Source organism: Neomonachus schauinslandi, chromosome 7 (assembly GCF_002201575.2).
Source record: "Neomonachus schauinslandi chromosome 7, ASM220157v2, whole genome shotgun sequence".
Classification (NCBI taxonomy): Eukaryota; Metazoa; Chordata; class Mammalia; order Carnivora; family Phocidae; genus Neomonachus; species Neomonachus schauinslandi.
The window spans coordinates 127,744,602-127,766,949 of NC_058409.1; the positions used below are offsets into that span (position 1 = coordinate 127,744,602).

The 22,348-nt window shown below is 33.8% G+C and overlaps 1 pseudogene; it reads right to left on the reverse strand.

Annotated features, from left to right (window-relative positions):
• Positions 1 to 12,739: 12,739 nt before the first annotated feature.
• Positions 12,740 to 13,104, reverse strand: LOC110585777 (annotated as a pseudogene).
• Positions 13,105 to 22,348: the final 9,244 nt, after the last annotated feature.

Below are 22,348 nucleotides of genomic sequence, written 5' to 3' on the forward strand. Positions count from 1 at the left end.
CCATCTAGCGCAAATTTCTTAAAGTTCATATAGATCTTTTGAAAAATAAAACTCATGCCATGGTGTATGGAAAATGTTCCATAGATGATTATTATACTAGCACTGCCCTAGAAAACAAAGTTATTTCTTAGCTGTATATGTTCAGATAAAATTCCAGAACATTTTCATGTATTGTTAGAAGATTTTCAGCAATTTCAATTTTCTTTTTGATATGCTTGTATTCTTCAGGTTTTGTATGTATTATTATTTTTTTTAAAGATTTTATTTATTTATTTGAGAGAGAGAGAGAGAGAGCGCACATGGAAGGGGGAAGGGTCAGAGGGAGAAGCAGACTCCCTGCCGAGCAGGGAGCCCGATGCGGGACTCGATCCCGGGACTCCAGGATCATGACCTGAGCCGAAGGCAGTCGCTTAACCAACTGAGCCACCCAGGCGCCCTTGTATGTATTATTTTTGAAAAGTAAAAAATATAATCAGTTTCTCACTGTTGGAGTGGCAATTTACAGATAAGCAATGAGAAGAGGCACAGAGTAAGCCATACAGTAATATTGATCTATATTTATGTATATATACATATAAATGATTATATATAGATTTTTTATAGATATATGTATATACACATGCTAGTATACACACATATTTTACCTTGTCTTTCATCTGAGAGGGCCTAGAAGTAACAACTCTCCAGTAGCAATGAGTACATTTAATGAATTTATTTTGGTTTCTAATTCCATTCTTCAATAAAATGAGCCAGTGCTCCCTGCAGAAAAGGCTGCTTATAGCATCAGATGAAGATATATATCAAATGAGCCCAGAGGATGATGTAGAGCCAGAAGGAAAGGAAGTGCAAGAAAACAAAACAGAACACATATATTATGATGGAAGTATGTTGAAGAAACAGAGGAACCAACTGAAAGAGCCAAGGTTGGAACAATTTGAGCATCAGGATAAATTAAGTGTATCGAGTTATAACATAAAGTATAAGATTAACATCAGTGAGGTCATATTGATATAATTATTGTTGAATTGCAAATAATGTAGATACTCCACACAAAGGATGTGGAGCATTTCTTAAGTGTGGACTGTGCACAGTGATTTCCTTCTAATGAGTGCAGTGCAGGGGGAGAGTACAGGAGGAATAATAAAAACTTTGTAGTGAAAAAAAAGAAAGACAAACACTACTTCACCAAGGTGTTCAGGGTCAACAACAGCATTGCTAAATCATGTTGATAGTATGCACCCTTGATATGATGAAATGAAAATGTTAGATGACTTCTGTGATCTTCCTTCTCCAAATACCAGCCTCCCATGTGAGAGTAAGAAAATATGCAACTCTCAATTTAGGGATATTTTAAAAAGATACTTGAACACTTCTCAAACTGTCAAAATCATCAAAATCAATAAAGTTATGAGAATCTGTCAACAGCTAAGAAGAGCCTAAGGTGACATGACAACTAAACATAATGTGGTATCCTCGATGAGTTTCTGGAAGAGAAGAAGTCATTAGATAAAAATTAAGGAAATCTGATTAAACTATGGATTTTCGCTAATAGTTAATAATAGAGCAATTCTGGTTCATTAACTGTGACAAGTGGACCACACTAATGCATGATGTTGTGATGGAGGCTGCTAGATATGAAATATATGAGAACTTTCTGTATTGTCTTCACATTTTTTTGTAAGTCTAAAACTCTTCTAAAAACTAAGTTTACTAATAAATATATAAACAGCAATTTTAAAAATTCATCTGGTTTGGATGGTTCAATAATAGAATGTTGGTGTTCAAAGGACAAGTCCTGGAAATAAACACACCCCAAGTTAAAAGTCTATGTACAGAGTCAATGTGACTATGCCTTTTTTTTTTCTTTTTAAAATTACCTAATTTTTGTAATATTTACATAATGAGTCAAAATAAAGACAAAAGAAAATAAAGGTAAAGCAGCATCTTTTAAAAAGTGATTCATTTGATTCATATCAAATTCCTACCAAGTGAATACTATTGTTTACACTTGGCCAAAATTTTGCAAGAAAATGATTTCTTTATTTGTGAATTTTAAGATAGGTAATGGCTGGTAGAATATAGAACTGACGAACCAGAGCAGATATTGGTAGTAAATAGCATTTATACCTACATAACACCTAAATATTAGACTAGCATTCCTAAAATGTAGAATGTCAGCCTATCCTAAAGACAAAATGTTTAGACTGAGTACTTGAAGTTTTGTTATGTTTTACAGTGGGAAGAAAATTGTATTATAGAAACAGGTATAATGACAAGTTTCCCAAACCAGAACACCCCAAGCCCAAAAACTATAATGGGCACAAACCTAGAGGAAGGAAGGAGAAACCATTACTGATCTTCCTGACCTCACTGTTCCACTTCCTGTTACTTGGGAGCCCCATTGCTCTTTGACTATAAAATTTGGTACGTATCTCCTCTTTTGGACAGATTCCTTTGCATCCTTCAAGAACTGGCTCAAAAATCACTTTCTCCATGAAGTCTTACATGAAACTACCAGAAAGAGTTAACTGTCTTCATCTGTGTCCCTACAGAGTATTGTGTTTATTATTTTCATTTCTTAAATATTTACCAAATAACTACTGTATTCTAGGTCCATATTTGTATGTCTCTACCATCATTCCTTGAACTGCCTGAGAGCCATATCTGATTACCCTACTAGACTCAGGCTACTGCTTGGTGATCTTGTAACAATGAAGGAAAGAAAGGACTTAACACCTACTCACAGCCAGCTGTTTGCAGTACATCCTTTATTAACCATATTTTACAAACGTGAAAAATGAGACCCCAGAATGGAGGTAATATGTCTGAGGTAAAATTTCCTTCTTTATTCTTTTGATGCAATTGAATAAATTGATTACTGAATGTGTAGCCTATTTTGAATACTTGGGATAAATCCTACCTAATCTAGTATATAATTCTTATACATTTTAGGTTTGATGTGCTATAACTTTGTTTAGGATTTTTCCACCTACTTAGATGTTGGCTTGTATTTTTCTTGTAATGTCTTTATCTGGTTTTGGCATTAGGGTAATTCTGGTATCATAGAATGAGTGAGGAAGTGTTATCTCTGCTTCTGTTTTCTGGAGGAGATTAAAGAGATTTAGAGTTATTTCTTTTTTTTTTTTAAAGATTTTATTTATTTATTTGACAGAGAGAGAAACAGCGAGAGAGGAAACACAAGCAAGGGGAGTGGGAGAGGGAGAAGCAGGCTTCCCGCAGAGCAGGGAGTCCGATGCGGGGCTCGATCCCAGGACCCCAGGATCATGACCTGAGCCGAAGGCAGACGCTTAACGGCTGAGCCACTCAGGCGCCCCTAGAGTTATTTCTTTCTTAAATACTTGGTAGAGTTCACCAGAGGAAAATAATCTGGGCCTGGTGCTTTCTCTTCTGGAAGGTTACTTCTTGTTTGAATTTAACAGATAGGAATAGATTCCTATTCAGATTACTATTACACTACTACATTACAGTAGTGTAAATTTTGGTGGGTTGTGTCTTTCAAGTATTAGTCCATTTCATTCAAAGTATCAAATTTGTGATCATAAAATTTTACATAATCTGTTATCTTTTAAAATGATGGTACTGTTTCATTTCTGATATTGGTTAACTATGTCTTCTCTCCATTTTTGTTCCTAGCCTGGCTAAAAGTTTATCAGTTATATTATTGTTTTCAAATAACCCTATTTTTGGTTTCATAGATCTTCTCCTTTTATCTATTGATTTTTCTCTACTTCTTATTTTAAACTTCATTGATTTCTACTTTAAGCTTGTTATTTCTTTTCTGTTTTTTTCTTTTTAGGTTTGTATTGCTCTTCTTTCTCTAGTATCCTAAGGTGAAACCTTACATTTTTGTTTTTAGAGCTTTCTTCTTCTATGGCCGTTCAGTGCTATAAATTTCCCTCTAAGCACTGCTTTCACTACATACCACAAATTTTGATAGGTTCCATTTTCATTAAATTTAGATTATTTTACTGTATCTTTTGGCATTTGGTCTTTTCTGTTATCGATTTCTGGTTTAGTTCCATTGTTTTCTGAGATCATGTTTTGGATGATTTCAACTCTTTTAAATTTGCTGAAATGTGTTTTGTGCATTTGAATATGATAGGTCTTGGTGAATATTCCATGTGAGCTTGAGAATTATGTATATTCTCTTGTTGTTGGGTAAGTATGCTGTAAATGTCAATTAGATCCAGTTGATTGATGGTGCCTCAGTTTGACTAGATCCTAACTGATACTGTCAGCAGGATCTGTCAATTACTGACAGAGGTCTGTTGAAGTCTCCAGCTCTAGTAATAGAACAGCAAGATAATGTAAATAACTCTATCAGTTTTTCCCTTATTTATTTTGGTATGTTGCTGTTAAGCACATACACATTAAGAATTGCTAAATCTTAGAAAATTGACCCCTTTATCACTATGTAATGCCTCTCTTTGTCCTTGATAATCTTCCTTGCCTGAAGTCTGCTTTGACTAGCACTAATATAGTTACTCTAGTTTTCTCTTCATTATTAGTGTTAGCATGGTATTTTTTTCTTCATCCCTTTCCTTATAATCAATCTGTGTCTTTCAATTTGAAGTGGATTTCTTGCAGACAACACATAGTTTGTTCTTTTTTTATTCCACTGTTATTCTGTTTTTAACAGTTGCATTTAATCCGTTGATATTTAAAGCAATTATCTATATAGTTGGATAATTCTCTCCCCTTACTATACTGTTCTCTATTCATTGAACTTTTTTCCTTTTAATCTTCCACACTTTTTCTGCCTTCTCTGATTCAATTAGTCATTTTTAATGAATCTGTTTTCTCTCATTTTTAAATCAAACTATTTGTGCTTTTTTAAAAATGATTTTAGTGTTTGCCTAGAAGTTTGCAACATACATTTATAACTAATTCAAGTCCACTTTCAAATAAGACTGCACCATTTTATGAGTAGTGCAGGTACTTTATAACAGAACTTTTCAAATTCATCCCTCCATCTGTTATAACATGGCTATCATTTATTTCACTTATTAAAAAGCCATAATCATCCAATATGTCTTGCTGTTATTTAAACAGTTATCAAATCACCTATGAATAAGAAAAAAATATTTTAACTTAGCTTTATTTATTCCCTTTCTAAGGCCCTTTTTTTGTGTAGATGTGAGTTTCTGATCTTCATCATTTTCTTTCTGTAATTTTTTTTTTAAACGTTAAATTTCTTTAAACATTTTTTTAAGGCCAGTCTATTGGTGACAAATAATTTCCTTTGACACATGATTCTAGGTTGATGATTTCTTTCAACATTTTAAATATTTCACTCCTTTCTCTTGTTGCTTGCATTGTTTATGACAGAAGTCTGCTATAAATCTTACACTCCTTTCTACCTAGACAAGATGTTGTTTTTCTGGCTCTGTGTTTTAAGATTTTTCTCTTTGTCTTTAATTTTTTGTAGTTTAAACATGGTATGCATAGGTAAAGGTTTTTTGTTATTTATTCTGCTTGGAATTCTCTGGGTCCTTGATGTCTGGTTTGCTGTTTGCCATTTGGGGAGAATTCTTAGTCATTTTTACCTCTTATATTATTTCTGTTCCTTTTTCTTGTCCTTCTGATATTCCCAGTACACATATATTATGCCTTTTTGCCCCCCCAGTTCTTAGATATTTTGTTCAATCTTTTTTTCATATATGTTTTTCTCTATGCATTTCAGCTTGGAAAATTTCTGTTAAGATATCTTTAAGCTCGGTGATTCTTTCTTTCTTTCTTTTTTTTTTTTTTTTTACTGTATCCAGTCTGTTGATGAGCTCATGAAAGGCAGTGTTCAATTCTTTTATAGTGATTTTGATTTCTAGCATTTACTTTTGATTCTTATAGTTTCCATCTATCTTCTTATATTACCTACCTATTTGTTGTTGCATACTGTCCACTTTTTCCATTAGTCCCCTTCACACATTAATCATAATCATTATTAATTTTCAACCTGAAAACTTCAAAATGTCTGCCATTTCTGAGTTTGGTTCTCTTACCTAGTTTGGCTCAGACTATAGTTTTTCTTGCCTTTTAGTATTTCTTGTAATCTTTGTTACATGTTAAACATTATATTTGGAATAAGAACTAAGGTAAATAGGCTTTTAGTGTGAAGTTTTCTGTTTATCTAGCTATGAGTTAGGCTGTTGTTACTGTCTGGTGTAACTATAGGTGTCAGAGGCTTCCCTTTCCTCTAGTGTCCTGGAGTTTTTGTTTGTTTCCTGTGTTGTCTTTGATTTTGTATTAGTTAAGGTTCTCCAGAGAAAAAGAACCAATGGGATGGAGATATAGGTATATATACATATATTGAGAGAAAGGAAAAGACAGGAGACCCCCATCTTAGCATCTTAGCTCTTAAGTCTTTCACCTGATTGATGTCCATTGTCATTATGAGGATGGGTAATTTGCTTTTCTCAAAGTCTACCGATTTAAATGTTGATCATTTAGGTATACCTTCAGAGCAATATCTAGACTGGTGTTTGAGCAAGCAGCTAGCTGATTGTCATAGCCTACACGATATGAAATATCACAGATTTCCCTACAAATTTCTTCTTAATTAGAGTCTTAGGCTTGTGGTTCTGTGTGCTGTAATACCCTGTCATTTTTAATGATCCCCTGGGTCATGGTTTTCACAAGTGCTTCTCAGTTTACTCCCATTCTCTAACCCTGCCACTTAGGTGAGACAAGAATTGTAGACTGGGGTAGAGTTGAGTATTTCCCTTCCTCCATGTAGGTTGGGTTCCAATGAAGTAGTTTCTGCTGAAGGAAGTAATGGAAAACAGGATGCTGAGAGTGTTTTGATATGGTTACTTTTTCCTTACCGATATTTCAAGAAGTTATTTCAAAATGCACCAGCAAATTAAGGTTCCTCATCAAATTTGATGAGTTTTTGGCTATTATTTCTTTGAATATTCTTTCTATTTATCATGTCTATTTATCATCTTTTCTGATCTTCTCGTTTTGCGTATGTTGGTATACTAGGTAGTATCCCACATCTGTCTGACACTGTCATTTTTCTTTTCATTTTTTTTTTTCTTGTTCCTCAGACTGGTGATTGCTATTCATCTGTCTTCAAATCCATTGTTTCTTTCTTCTGCCAGCTTATGTCTGATGTTGAGCCCCTCTAGTAAAATTTTTATTTCAGTTATTGAATTTTTCAAATCCAGAATGTATTTTTATTGTTTTTTAAAATTTTATGTATTTTGATAAGCTGTATTTGGTGATGTATCTGTCTTGTATTTCCTTTTGGTTCTTTAGTTATAATTTCTGTTGGTTTTTTGAACATATGTAAAATAGCTGATTAAAGGTTATTTTCCTAGTAAATTCAGTGCTTGACTTTCCTTATGAACAGTTTCCATTGACTGCTTTTTACCCATGTATGGTCCAAAAATTGTTTCTTTGTGTGTTTTATATATGTTTTAATGTGGAAAACAATATAAAATTATATAATTTGTCAACTCCGGAAATTACATTCTTCCTTTATCCAGTTCTGTTATTGCTGCTATTTGATGTTTTTCTTGTTTTATTTTTTAAAAATTGAAATATACTTGACATACAATATTAGTTTCATGTGTACAACATACTGTTTTGACAATTATATACATTATGAAATGTTCACTGTGGTAAATGCAGTTGCTGTCATCATACATAATTATTACTGACTGTATTTTCCTATGTTGTCCTTTTCATCAACATGACTTATTTGTGAGTATCAGTTTCCTATAGCCCTTCAGCTCTCCCAAAGTTAAGCTCTACTGATTTTCAAAGTCAGACATTATGATGGCTTGCCCCATGCCAGTCCCTGGGGCCAGGGATACCCAGTGTGGAGCCTTATCCCCTCATTCCTCAGGGAAGACCTCTGTGCCTATGATATCCCTCCCACTTGTGAGTTGATGCACCAGAGGTTTGGTGTCTCTGCCCCGCCCCCCCCAATCCTTCTCAATGTGTTTTTTTCTTTATATCCCTTGCAATAGAAGAGTTGTTTGGCTGGTCTTCAGGTTATTTTCAGAGTGAATTGCTTTTTTGTACTTGCATCCTTGATGTGTACATGGGAAGAAATGAACTCAGTATCTTCCTACTGTTCCATCATCCCTACAATCTTCTTTGTTGTTGTTTGTTTAGGATTTCTTTGGGCTAATTCTATAATGTCTGTATTCTTTGTGTGTGTATCTGCTGGTCTCTATTTGATTGATTTCATAGAAGGGAGATATACTTAAACACCTTGAACTAATCAGTTTCTAGGACTTTGCTGAGTGCCTCTGTTTCTAGGTGTGGGTGTGTGTTGGGGTACATATTCATTGCTTGAGCCAATAGGTTAGAACTGTCATAATCTTCACATACTACTTATGTCAAGCCTAAAGGTTAAGCAGAGGTTAGAGTACCTTTTCATGTCTCTTCTGGGCATGTGCACAGTCCTACACATGAACACAGCCTCCTAGATTCCCAGAAATATTATGGAGTTTTTCAGAGTATTTTAGTTCCCTCCTTCTCCCCTTCCCCTTTGTGAAACATCCACTAAACCAATGACACATTTTATTAATGATTCTGTTTATTTCCATAGCCTCTGACAATTTTTTTCTAAGTTTTTAAGAAAACTTTTAAACTTCATTCCTATTAATATGTGATGTCTCTACTTTTCTAATAATGGTACAGATGGCTATGTACCTCAATTCCAATGCTCCTAGAATTGAATTATTAATTAAAAAATAGAATATAATTATATAGCAATTATCAATACATTTATTGAAAATCTTTATTGAAAATCCTTATTCATCAATACATTTATTGAAAATCCTTATTCACGTTCTTGAGCTTATTTTTTTAAAGATTATTTATTTATTTGACAGAGACACAGCAAGAGAGGGAACACAAGCAGGGAAGTGAGAGGGGAGAAGCAGGCTTCCTGCGGAGCAGGGAACCCAATACGGGGCTTGATCCCAGGACCCTGGGATCATGACCTGAGCTGAAGGCAGATGCTTAATGACTGAGCCACCCAGGCGCCCTGTTCTTGAGCTTATTGTTTTAATCATAATAGTAAACTTCTTTTTAATCTATTTAAATTTAGCTTTCTGTATTGATTTAAATTTTTATTAGCTTTAGTAGAAAGTTTTGTTTTAAATAATGACAATTTAAATAATTTTCTAATACTTCACCAATGTAGCTATAGGCATCTTGCTTTATTAGAAAATTAAGTTTTTAAGTGTCCTGCACAATGCCCAAGGAAAAAGTAATGAATGTGTTTGAGTATTATTCCTGATTAAATTTGTGTATTTTATTAGATTAGAAATAAAGCTTTGCCAGTGGGAGTATATCATTACATGGTAGTATAGAATGGCCCTCATTTCATGGGAAAACTAGTTTTGTATTGAAGTTGCATTTCTTTTTCTTTAAATCACTCTTTTCCTCTATCTTTTGGGAAATTTTCAGCAATTGTGGGTCACTGAATAAATTATTTAATGTATGAGAAATAACTAAACAATTAAATTTGTTTAACCCTCCATATTTCATGTTATCTAGATCTCTTGTTAAGTAATATGGCATTCTTAAAAAAAAGGTTTCTCATATAGACCAACCTATATCATGACCCTCTTATAATAAGTGGAAAATTGATAATTTTCCAGATTTTTGTGTTTTTACTTATAAATTTGAACTTAAAATAGGTTTAATAAGTAATCTAAAATAAAACATTGGCGTATTGATTCTGCAGAATATTAATAGGTGTTATGATAAAAATTCATGGTAGTCAAATGCATCTTAGAAATGTGGGATTAAAAAATGTTGAGGTTTCTTTATGGCAGAAATTCTCAGTGCATTTGCAAAGTTTAAAAAATATGCTAGTTTTATCAACCTGCTAATTTTCATCTTGACCAAAATTACATCATAAAATATTTTTATTAGTATTCTAGAATATTCTAGTGTTCTAGAATATTGCTAATTACTAGAAGCCTAAAGATCCACTTTTAATGTTTACCCAGCCAATTCACAGAAATTACTTAAATCAACAATTATAAAATATATGCAAAAATAAGCCAATTAAGTATAACAAGGAATGCAGTGCTACATACTTAATATTACCCATTTCCCATTTTACCCCACCAGCCTGTCTAGGGCAGAAAACAGCTTTTTTTACCCTGGGCCAACATAGTAAAATATTTTGAACTGTACTGAGTTTCTTCCAAGGCTTTTAATAATATTTCAAGGTTATCAAGTTATGTTCCTCAGCCTTATGTAAACTTAGGTTTTGACCACCTCTATAGTCTCATCTTGTGAACTAAACCCATGTTTTTTGTTCTTGCTTGTTTTTTAAATCATTCCATACTCCTCTAATAACTATTCATTTTAGTAGATGAGCTACCTCATAACTCCTCTAGGTCTACTTCTCCTGAGGCTATTACATCAAAGTGAGAAGTAGTTTCAAACTAGTTTTTTCCTGTGTTTTTCTTTTCTTTGACAAGTGCTGAGTAGTGAGAAACTTAATTGTACTTGGATCAACTGTGTCTTTCATATAGCATGAAAAATATTTAACTGCCCAAAACGCATGTATAAGGTTACTGTATATACTATATATATAATGCTATGACTCCTTACTTGGAAGTGTGAAACTCAGGGCAAAAAGAAAAAAAAAGGTGGGCCAAGGGAGAATGAGGTAAGGTTTTCCTCTTATTATCACTTTTTTCATTCCTTTTCTTTTTTACCATTCTAAATTATTTAAGTCATCTTTTGTCACAAGCAAAGGGATAGAAGATCAGTCTACAGGTCATCATTTGGTACAAGTAAAGAAATGAGCTTAAAGTCCCATACACTTTACCAGTCCATGTACAGAGTAATGGTCCAAACTGGTGCTGTGGTCCACAGTGTCAGGTAAGTGGTCCAGATTTTCTTTATTCATATATTGTGGGTTGGAAGTGGCTTTGCATGAAGGCTGTGGAATAGAGTGTGGTTGCCATCTTTCCAGAGAAAGAGCATCTCATCATGCAGAGATGAGGTAGAGATCATGTGCTCTCCCTGATGTGACTTCAGGAAAACAGTCAGCATATTGACTCCAACCCCAGGAAGAATGATGAAGTAGACGAGGATCTTCTATGTATGATCTGAGCCCTCCTCACTTGGGGTGTCTCAACATAGGCCTCCCCAGTTGTAACTGGAACCCATGTAGTAGCCCAGAAATCAGGGACTCCGCTACCACTTCCATTTTTGACCTGAAACTATCATTATCTCTTAATTCACACCATTATTCTAGAGATTAGAAATAAAATATGTATTCCTGTTTAAAAAAAGAATTATGACATTTAAAATTGTGATGGCAGTAAACATCAAGTTATGTTCCTTAGAAAATCTGTGCAATGAAACACATATTCAGTCAATTTCAGAATTCAGAAGAAAATCATAGAAACTAGATATGGTGAGAGAAACATTAAGAGAGAGAAGTGGAAAATAAAATCAAATCTACATAAAATGGCAATGTCATGAAACAGAACTGATATAAAATGATGAATGAAAAAACTACCATGTTAATGTGAAAGAAGAGCCCCATTGACAAATTTATTTTTTTCATTTAAATAATTTATAAAGCCCCCAAAACACCAAGCAAAATTAATGAATCATCACGTTATTTTTGCAAATTACAAAGAGGTTTTTTTTCTTTTTAAAATTATTATTTATTTATCATTTATTTATTTATTTTGGTTTTCTATTTATTTTTGGTGGGTGGGGAAGGAAGGTAAAAAAAAAAAAAGTTTGGTTTTTGCTTCAAGGAGCTTTTTTAAAGAGTGGTAACTCATTCATTACACATTCCCATGGATGAATACTGTTTTCTTGGCTTTCATGACAGTTTGAATTCAAGGTAATGTGCACGAAATTTATTTTTCTGTAATTCAGTATATTCATTCAGACACACATGGGGTGACCCTTGTGTTCTCTTTCTCATACAAAAGATATTGGCACTTTGGCTTCAAGAACAAATAAAAAGTATCATAAATACAACTTGTGATTTGGATCTGGGCTAATGACTAAGGAACTATTCAGCTATAATAGTCTTGGATATTTCAGTGTCCTGTGAGCTTACAATTAATAAAGAGAATGCTGATTCTAAGAACTATGCCACCAGCAAGCAAGTGAGGGAAGAGTTATAAGTCTGATGCAAAGTTCAGAGCAAAATATCAATGATCTCCTCACTTTTGTGATATTTATAGAGAGTGAGGATAAGAATTATATGAATAATGATAAAAAGTATTTACAGAAATGGGAAAATATTTTTTCATTAAATTTGCTACTTTCTCTAGTTTAATAAGATGCTTGTGAGGAAAAGAAGGCAGGAAAACTAGTTATGTTGTTGTTTAGAACTTCTTAAGAGCAAAAAAATGAATACCAATCAACTTCCTTGGTTTAATATTAATTGCCTTAAAGCGTGTTATTTTGTGAGGTGCCTAGGTGGCTCAGTTAAGCATCTGCCCTCAGCTCAGGTCATGATCTCAGGGCCCCGGGATCGAGTCCCATGTCTTCGTCCTGCTCTCTGCTTAGCAGGAGTCTACTTCTCCCTCTCACTTTCTTTCTGTTTTCTCCCTCCCTCTCTCTCTCTCTCAAATAAATAATAAAATCTTTAAAAACCAAAACAAAACAAATCCCATGTTATTTTGTAACTTGAACACCTATGCTGTGCCTTGAAATTTCAAAGCAAAAAGTAAAATCACATAGAAAGCCAGAAATGTCATCAATGCATTTACACAGATGTTTGCTTGTAGTTTTTGGTATCCCAAACCTTTTTTTCACACATTGCACAGATGCCCTTTTTGTAGGCACAGCCCTGGCAGTAATGAGAACCTGGTTGGTTCACAGAACTTTTACAAATTCTGCAAGTGGAGAACTTATTCTTTCCATATGGATCGAATCTTGCTTTTTTTTTTTTTTTTTTAAGTCAAAGCTTTATCTTCGTTCAGCTTTCTTCTGCCACTTTCTGTGGTATTCCTTGCACCATCTTTCCATGTGTTTGGAGTAATAACAGTACCAAGTTTCTTTTCACCCGGGAACTGCAGTTAGCTTCTCCCAAAAGATGCAGCCCCTTAACTCACATTTTTCACACACCATCCTTCCCGGACAGTTCCCTTGGCTGCAGAAACAGCAGCAGCTTGAAAATATCAACACAACTGCCAGGGAAGGATCTTTTCCTTTGTCTTAAAATCCGGAAAGTAACATAATGATATATCAGTTACTAGGTTCACATCCTTCCCATATTTCTGAAGACACAAGTCAAGATAAAACTGATAGTTACCAAACATTTGATATGATAAAAACATAATACCACTAATGGAGGAAGAATTTCCTCTGCTGAATATGAGTAGATGGAGGTGACTGAGGGGGTAAAGAAATTAAAAAAAAAACAAAAACAAAAAACAAGTTTTCACAAGAAACTGAGAATGCATGAAACAAGGATGATAAAAATTCTGATTAACCACAGATAGTGGCAAATTGAATTTTAACTAAATAGTTATGGTTTTCCAAAGCAACAAAAGCAGCTCATCTTCACGAGGCTAGTAGTGGGTACTAAAACTCTTTAATATACCCCATCCCCTACTACTATGATAAATTACACACACAAGTGGTTGGCATTCTTAAGAATATTGGTTAAAGAGAAAGACTAGAAAGTAGAAATGTGTTTTCTTTTGCTCAGCAAGTGAATAACTTCTGTTAGGTTTCTGTTTCCTCTCTGGGGGCCTATTTGACAGTAGCCTATTACCTTTAAGAGACAGCCCCACACCCTACTCGGTACAACAGTATGTTTTATTCTATGATTTCTGTAGGGCATAAATATCATAGTATGATCATGTAAAATACATATGTACATTTTTTGTTTCAAGTTTTTATTTAAATTCTAGTTAACATATACTGTAATATTGGTTTCGGTAGAATTTAGTGATTCATCACCTACAACACCCAGTGCTCATCACAAGTGACCTACTTAATATTCCTCACCCATTTAACCCATCAGCCTGCGCACCTCCCCTCCAGCAACCCTCATTTTGTTTTCTGTAATAAAGAGTCTCTTATGGTTTGCCCCCTATCTCTTTTCCCCCCTCCCCTATGTTCATCTGTTTTGTGTCTTAAATTCCACATATAAAAGAAATTATATGGTATTTGTCTTTTTCTGACTGACTTATTTTGTTTAGTATAATACACTCTAGTTCCATCCACACCATTACAAATGGGAAGATTTCATTCTTTTGATGGCTGAGTAATATTCCGTTGTGCATATATACAGCTTATTCTTTATCCATTCATTAGTCAGTGGATATTTCGGCTCTTTCCATAATTTGGCTATTGTCGATAATGCTGCTGTGAACATCAGGGTGCATGTATCCCTTTGAATCAGTATTGTGTCTTCTGGGTAAATACCTAGTAGTGCAGGGTTGTCCGGGTGGCTCACTTGGTTGAGTCTCCAACTCTTGATCTCAGATCAGGTCATGATCTCAGGGTCATGAGATCAAGCCCTACATCAGACTTTGTCCTGGGCATGGAGCCTGCTTAAGATTCTTTCTCTCTCCCTTTCCCTGCCTAGCTCTTGTTCTCTCTCTCTCTCTCTCTAAAGAAACAAACAAAACAAAACAAAACAAAAACCTAGTAGTGCATTGCTGAGATATAACGCAGTGCTATTTTTCTATTTTTAACTTTTTAAGGAACTTCCATATGGTTTTTCAGAGTGGCTGCACCAGTTTACATCCCACCAACAATTTAAGAGGGTTCCCCCTTCTCCACATCCTAACCAACACCTGTTGTTTCCTGTGTTGTTCATTTTAGCCATTCTGACAGGTGTGAGGTTATATTTCATTGCAGATTTAATTTGTATTTCCCTGATGATGAGTGATATTGAGCATCTTTTCATGTGTCTGTTAGCAATCTATATGTCTTCTTTGGAAAGATGTCTATTCATGTCTTTTGCCTATTTTTTAACTGGATTATTTGTTTTTTAGGTGTTGAGTTTGATAAGTTCTTTATAGATTTTGAATACTAACACTTTATCAGATATGTCATTTGCAAATACCTTAAATATGCACATTTTAATTAGCAGACAGTTCTTTTTATATAGATCTTGAAATACAAATCAGAATAAAATTCAGATGGAATAAGGACTTAAATGCATAGAACCTAAAATTACTGAAATACCACAGGAGAAAATTGAAACTCTGAGCTACACAATAAAAGCAGACATAATGATTTGATTAAGTATCAAAAACTTCAAAAAGTAAAAACAAATTTCAAAATAGAGAATTTCTGCAATGCAAAATAATTAATACAGTCAAGAGATCTCATAAAGCAAATAGAAATAGAAGATAAAAATTACATTGAACAGTTGTCACAAAGAAGCAATTCAGAAAAACAAAATATAAAAGATAATAAATATAAAATATTCAAACTGCCTAGTATTCAACTAAACACAATTTAAAATTAATATAAAAATTTTATTTATAAATTTGATTCATAAAATTATGTGAAGCATTCAGATTGGTAGAAATATAAACATTGGACCAATATTCTTTGTATGCTTTGGGTCATGCTTTTTATTTAATAATTTAGAGACTTTTTCCACATCCATTTATAGATTTATAATTCTTTCAGAATACCTTCAAAGTCTTATATATTCTGGATTCTTCATCACTTATTTGCCATTCCTATGCAGACAGTGAGTTGTCGTCACTTGGTTACTATACAAACAGTTCTATAGTGTACAACCTTACCCACCCAACCTTACTGAAGATACACTTATTACTTATTTTTCATTTTCCTTTTGTTGGTGGCACTAAATTCCTGAGAAAAGGCATAAGAAACAACTTTATTCTGCCAAATAAAATTATAAATCAGTTTAATTTTTAGTAATATTTTTTAATATTGTTTTTTTATACATTATATAACTTAAAATTAGGGTATTTACAAACTATCACAAACACCAGAATATTAAAATTACATATCACTTCTTTGCTCTTGAAATTACATCTGGTAAGCATTTTTATTTTTTAAGGAACAGTGTGGGTAAATGGTAGTCCTTTATTGGAGTATAATATAATCTCAAGGTTATATTTGTTTCAGGTGTGTAGCATATTGATTCAACAGTTCTATACATTACTCAGTACTCATCATGATAACTGTAGTCACCATCTGTAACCATACAATATGATTACAATACTATTAACAATATACCCTATGCTGTACTTTTCATCTCCATGACAGTTATCTTATAACTAGAAGTTTGATTTTTTTAATACTTTGTATCTATTTTGCCCATCCTCCCATCCACTTACCCTCTGGCAACCACCAGTTTGTTCTCCATATTTATAGGTCTGATTCTGCTTTTTGTTTATTTATTTATTTTTTAGATTCTGCATTTAAGTGAAGTCATATGGTATATGTCTTTATCCATCTGACTTATTTCACTTAACATAATATCCTCTAGGTCCATCTGTGTTGTTGCAATGGCAAGATCTCATTCTTTTTTATGGCTGAGTAATATTTGTGTGTGTGTGTGTGTGTGTGTATAAACCATATCTTCTTTAATCATCTGTCAATGGACATTTGGTTTGCTTCAGTATCTATTGTAACTAAAGCTGCAGTAAACATGGGGATACATATTTCTTTTCAAATTAGTGTTTTTGTTTTCTGTAGGTAGATAGCCAGTAGTGGAATCACTAGATTTTATGATATTATTTTTAACTTTTTGAGGAAACTCCATACTATTTTCCACAGTGGCCGCACCAATTTACATTTCTACCAAAAGTGTACAAGGGTTCCCTTTTCTCCACATTTTTGTTAATACTTGTTACTTCTTGTCTTTTTTTTTTTTTTAAGATTTATTTATTCTAGAGAGAAAGTGCACAAGAGCAAGGTGAGGGGGGACAAGAGGAGGGGGAGAGAAAGTCTCAAGCAGACTCTGTGCTTCAGGGCTCGATCTCACAACCATGAGATCACGACCTGAGCCAAAACCAAAAGTCAGACAAATAATTGAATACGCCACCCAGGAGCCTCTTTGTCTTTTTGATACTGCTTATTCTGACTAGTGTAAGATGATAATTCATTGTGGTTTTAATATTTCTCTAATTATTAGTGATGTTGAGCATCTTTTCATGTATCTGTAGGCCATGTCATCTTTGGTAAAATGTCTATTCAGATCCTCTGCCCATTTTTGAGTCAGATTTTTTTTTTGGTGTTAAGTTGTATAAGTTCTTTATGTATTTTGGATATTAACCCTTTATAGGATATATAATTTACAAATATCTTCTCCCATTCAGTAGGTTGCCTTTTTGTTTTGTTGACGGTTTTCTTTGCTGTGCAAAAAGTTTCTATTTTACTGTAGTTCCAACAGTTTTTGTTTCCCTTGGTTGAGGAAACTATCCACAAATATGTTGCTAAAGGCAATGTACAAGAGATTACTGTATATGTTTTCTTTTAGGAGTTTTATGGTTTCAGGCATCACATTTAGGTCTTTAATCCATTTTGAATTTTTTTTGTGTGTGTGATGTGAAAAAGTGGTCCAGTTTCTCTCCCCTCCCCTCCCCTCTGTTTCCCTCCCCTTCCCTCCTCTCTTCTCTTCCCTCTCCCCTTCCCTTCCTTTCCCTCTCCCTCTCCCTTTTCTCTTCTTTTTTTTCTTTTCTTTCATATAGCTGTTTATTTTCCCCAAAACCATTTGTTGAAATGACTGTCTTTTCCCAGTTGTATATTCTTACCTTCTTTATCATAGATTAATTGACCATATTGCTGCATGTTTATTTTGGGCTGTCTAACATGTTTCATTGACCTATGTGTTTATTTTTGAACCAGTTCCATACTGTTTTGATTACTATAACTTTGTAGTATATTTTGAAATCTGGGATTGAGATACCTCCAGCTTTTCTCTTCTTTCTCAAGATTGCTTTTGTTATTCAGGATCTTTTGTAGTTCTATACAAATTTTAGGATTATTCTAGTTCTCTGAAAAATACTATTGGCATTTTGATAGGGATGCAGTGAGTTTGTGGATTGCTTTGGGTAGTATGGACATTTCAATAATATTCTTCCAATTCAAAAGTATGGTATATCTTTTCATTTGTGTTGTCTTTAATTTCTTTCAATAATGTCATAGTTTTCAAAATATAAGTCTTTCACCTCTTTGGTTAAATTTATTGCTAGGTATTCTCTTTGGTTATTTGTAAATGGGATTGTTTATTTCTATTTCTGCTATTCTTTATTAGTGTGTAGAAATGCAACAGATTTCTGTATATTAATTTTATATTCTGTAGCATTACTGAATTTATCTGTTCTTTTTTGGGGGGGGGTAGAGTTTTTAGGGCTTTCTACATGTCATCTGCAAATAATGACAGTTTAACTGTTTCTTTACATTTGGGGTGCCTTTTATTTCTTTTTTGTATCTAATGAGGCTAGGACCTCCAATATTATGTTGAGTGAAAGTTGTGAAAGTGGGTCTTCTTGTTTTATTCTTGATCTGAGCTTTAAGCTTTTCCTCATTAGTATGTTGTTAGCCTTGGCTTTGCCATATATGTTCTTTACTATTTTGTGGTAGTTCCCTGTAAACCCATTGTGTTGAGAGTTTTTTGATCATGAATAAACACTGAATTTTGTTAAATGCTTCTTCATCTATTGAGATGATCATATAACTTTATCCTTTATTTTGTTAATATGGTGTATCATGTTTCATTTGCAAATACTGAAACTTACATCTCTGAAATAAATCCCACTTGATGGTGGTGAATTTTATTATTTTTTAAAATGTATTGTTGATTCAGTTTGCTAATTTTGTTGAGAATTTTTGCATCTTTGTCCATCAGAGATATTGGCCTATAGTTTTCTTTTTTTTGTAGTGTCATTGTCTGTTTCTGGTATCAATGTGATGCTAGGTTTATAGAATAAATTTAGAAGTTTCCCTTCCTCTTTTATTTTTTGGACTAGTTTGAAAGAAGCAATTCTTAGTCATTCTTTAAATGTTTGGTGGAGGGGTGCCTGGGTGGCTCACTCAGCTAAGCATCCAACTCTTGATTTCAGCTCAGGTCATGATCTCAGGGTTGTGAGATGGAGGCCCATGTCAGGTTCCATGGCCTGCTTAAGACTCTTCCTCCCCCACCCCCTAAAAAAAAAAATATGGTAGAATTCACCTGTGAAGCCATCTGGTTCTGGACTTTTGATAATTGGAGGTTCTTTGATTACTGATTCAATTTCATTGCTAGTAATTGATCTGTTCAAATTTTCTATTTCTTCCTGTTTCTGTTTTAGAAGGTTATATGTTTCTAGGAATTTACCCATTTCATGTAGGTTGTCCAATTTGTTGGCTCATAATTTTTCGGAATATTCTCTCATAATCCTTTGTATTTCTGTGGCGTTGGTTGTTATTGCTCCTCATCTCTGATATTGAGTCCTCTCTCTCTCTCTTTTGATTAGTCTAGCTAAAGGTATATCAATTTTGTTTATTTTGTCAAAGAACCAGCTCTTGGTTTCATTGATATTTTCTATTGTTCTTTTAGTCTCTATTTATACTTTAATTTGTATTACTTCCTTCCTTCTAGCTTTGGGCTTTGTTCTTTTTTCTAGCTCTTTAAAGTATAAGGTCAGGTTGTTCATTTAGATTTTTCTTGTTTCTTAAGATAGGCCTGTATTGCTACAATCTTCCCTCTGAGAACAGCTTTTGCTGCATCCCAAAGATTTTGGACTATTGTATTTACATTTTCATTTGTCTCCAAATGTTTAATTTCCTCTTTCTTTTCTTGGTTAATCCATTCATTGTTTAGTAACACATGTCCTTTAGCCTCCATGGTTTTGTGTTCTTTCCAGATTTTTTTTCTTGTAATTGATTTCTAGTTTCATACTGTTATGTTCAGAAAACATGGTGGTATTATTTCTACCCTCTTAAATTTATTGAGGCTTGTAGGTGGCTTAACATGTAATCTATTCCACTTGAAAGGAATGTATATTCTGCTGTTTTTGGATGGAATGTTCTGTATATATCTTGTTAGATCCATCTGGTCTAATGTGTCTATCAAAATCACTGTTGATTTTCTGTCTGGATGATCTATCCATTGATGTAAATTGGGTGTTAGAATTCCCTACTATTATTCTATCATTCTCAATTTCTCCCTTAATGTCTGTTAATATTTCTTTTATGTATTTAGGTGCTCTTTTATTGGGTGCATAGATATTTTCAATTGTTCTATCCTCTACTTGCTTTGATTTCTTTGTCATTATGTAGTGTCTTTCTTTGTCTCTTGCTACAGTCTTTGTTTTAAGTCTATTTTGTCTGATATAAGTATTGGTAGCCTGGATTTTTTTTTTTTTCATTTCCCTTTGCATGGTATATGTTTTCCAATTGCTTCACTTTCTGTATGTGTCTTTAGGTCTGAAGTGAATCTTTTATAGGCAGCATATAGATGGCACTTAAAAAAAAAAATCCATTCCATCACCCTATGTCTTTGATTGAAGCATTTAGTCTGTTTACATTTAAAGTAATTATTGATTGGTATATACTTGTTGCCATTTTGTTACTTGTTTTCTGGTTGTTTTTATAGTTCTTCTCTTTTCCTTTCTTCTTTCTTGCTTTCTTTCCCTGTGGTTTATTGACTTTCTTTAGTGTTACGTTAGAATTGTTTTCTCTTTATTTTTTGTGTATCATAGGTTTTTTTTTTTTTTTAAAGATTTTACTTATTTATTTGATAGAGAGACACAGAGAGAGAGGGAACACAAGCATGGGGAGTGGGAGAGGGAGAAGCAGGCTTCCTGCGGAGCAGGGAGCCTGATGTGGGGCTCGATCCCAGGACCCTGGGATCATGACCTGAGCCAAAGGCAGACACTTAACTATTGAGCCACCCAGGCACCCCTATAGGTTTTTATTATAGGTTTTTTTTGTGGTTACCATTGGAATCATATATAACATCTATGTGTATAGCAGTCTATATTATGTTGGCTATATGGTTGCTCAAGTTTGGACACATCCTAAAAGCACTAAATTTTTACCCCTGCTCATTTTATGAATATGATGTCATATTTTACATCATTTTATTTTACATATCCCTTGTCTAATTTTTGCAGTTATAATTGATTTAGTTCTTTTTGTGTTTTCACCTCTTTACTGGGTTTATAAGTGATTAATGTACTATCTTTAATATAGTGTTAGCATTGGCTCCTTTAAGTGTCTGGCTATCCAGGCTGCGGGGAGGGAAAGGGAAATGGTGCTCACCAGTACTTTTTTTCTGGGAAAAATCTCCTGATGATCCCTGCCCCTCCATTACACATTTTAAGATTGATCAATGCATCTCCTTCACTTATATCCCAGGCACTTTTCAAACAGTTGCCTCTGTACTGTGTCACAGTGTGAGTTACTAATATGCCAGCTCTTTAAGGGCAGGGACTCAGTTTTCTATTGCCCTTTGTCTTGCTTGGTGTTAAGCTCATTGATTTTTAAAGCTCCTGAAGTTAAGCCCCACTGTTTTTCAAAGCCAGATGTTATGGGTACTTGTCTTCCAAGTGCAGTTCCCCAGGGCTGGGGGTACCTGGTGTGGGGTCTGATCCTCTCACTCCTCCATGCTTGTGGTGCCTCTCCTTTTTGGGGTGTTACACGAGAGGTTTAGTTCCCAACTTCATCTCCACCCTTCTTACCCTTCTTGATGTGGCCTCTTCTCCATGATTAACCATGAAAGGTCTGTTCTGCCAGTTTTTAGGTCATTTTCAGAGTTGGTTGTATAGATATCCCATAGACATACTAAGATAATAGCTACAAGATGAGCTCAGTATCCTTTTAGTCTGCTATCTTCCAAGAAATCCTGTCTCTGGTACTTTTTGCTATAACATTACATTAAGAACATTTTTCATGCTGTTGAATATTTCTTGAAAGTATGTTAGTATCTACAAAACATTCCATCTTATGAGTACCACATTAACTTACTATGCTTTTATTCTTAGACATTAAATGTGTTTCTGATTTTTCCTATCCCAAAGCATTTTATAATAACCATTCTTATACATTAATTTTTGTCAGTTATTTTATTTCTTTAAAATGAATAATTATACTGCCATATAAAGTATGTTCTGGTCATTCAAAACCATAGAGGGAACAGTACATCCAAATGTATTAGTGTTTAAAAATCATAGCATGTCTAGGGGAATTTTAAGTAAATGAACATGGTGATCAAATTTAAGAACAAAAACTTGACACAGCCAGCTATTATGTGCCACCTAATGTGAAGAAATAGGAAGTACAACACATCAACTTTGAAGTAAACTTACCAATCGAATCTAAATCTAATTGAATCTCTTGCTCAGTTACTATTTTAAAGGAAACACATAAAATCAAATATGTTAAAAAT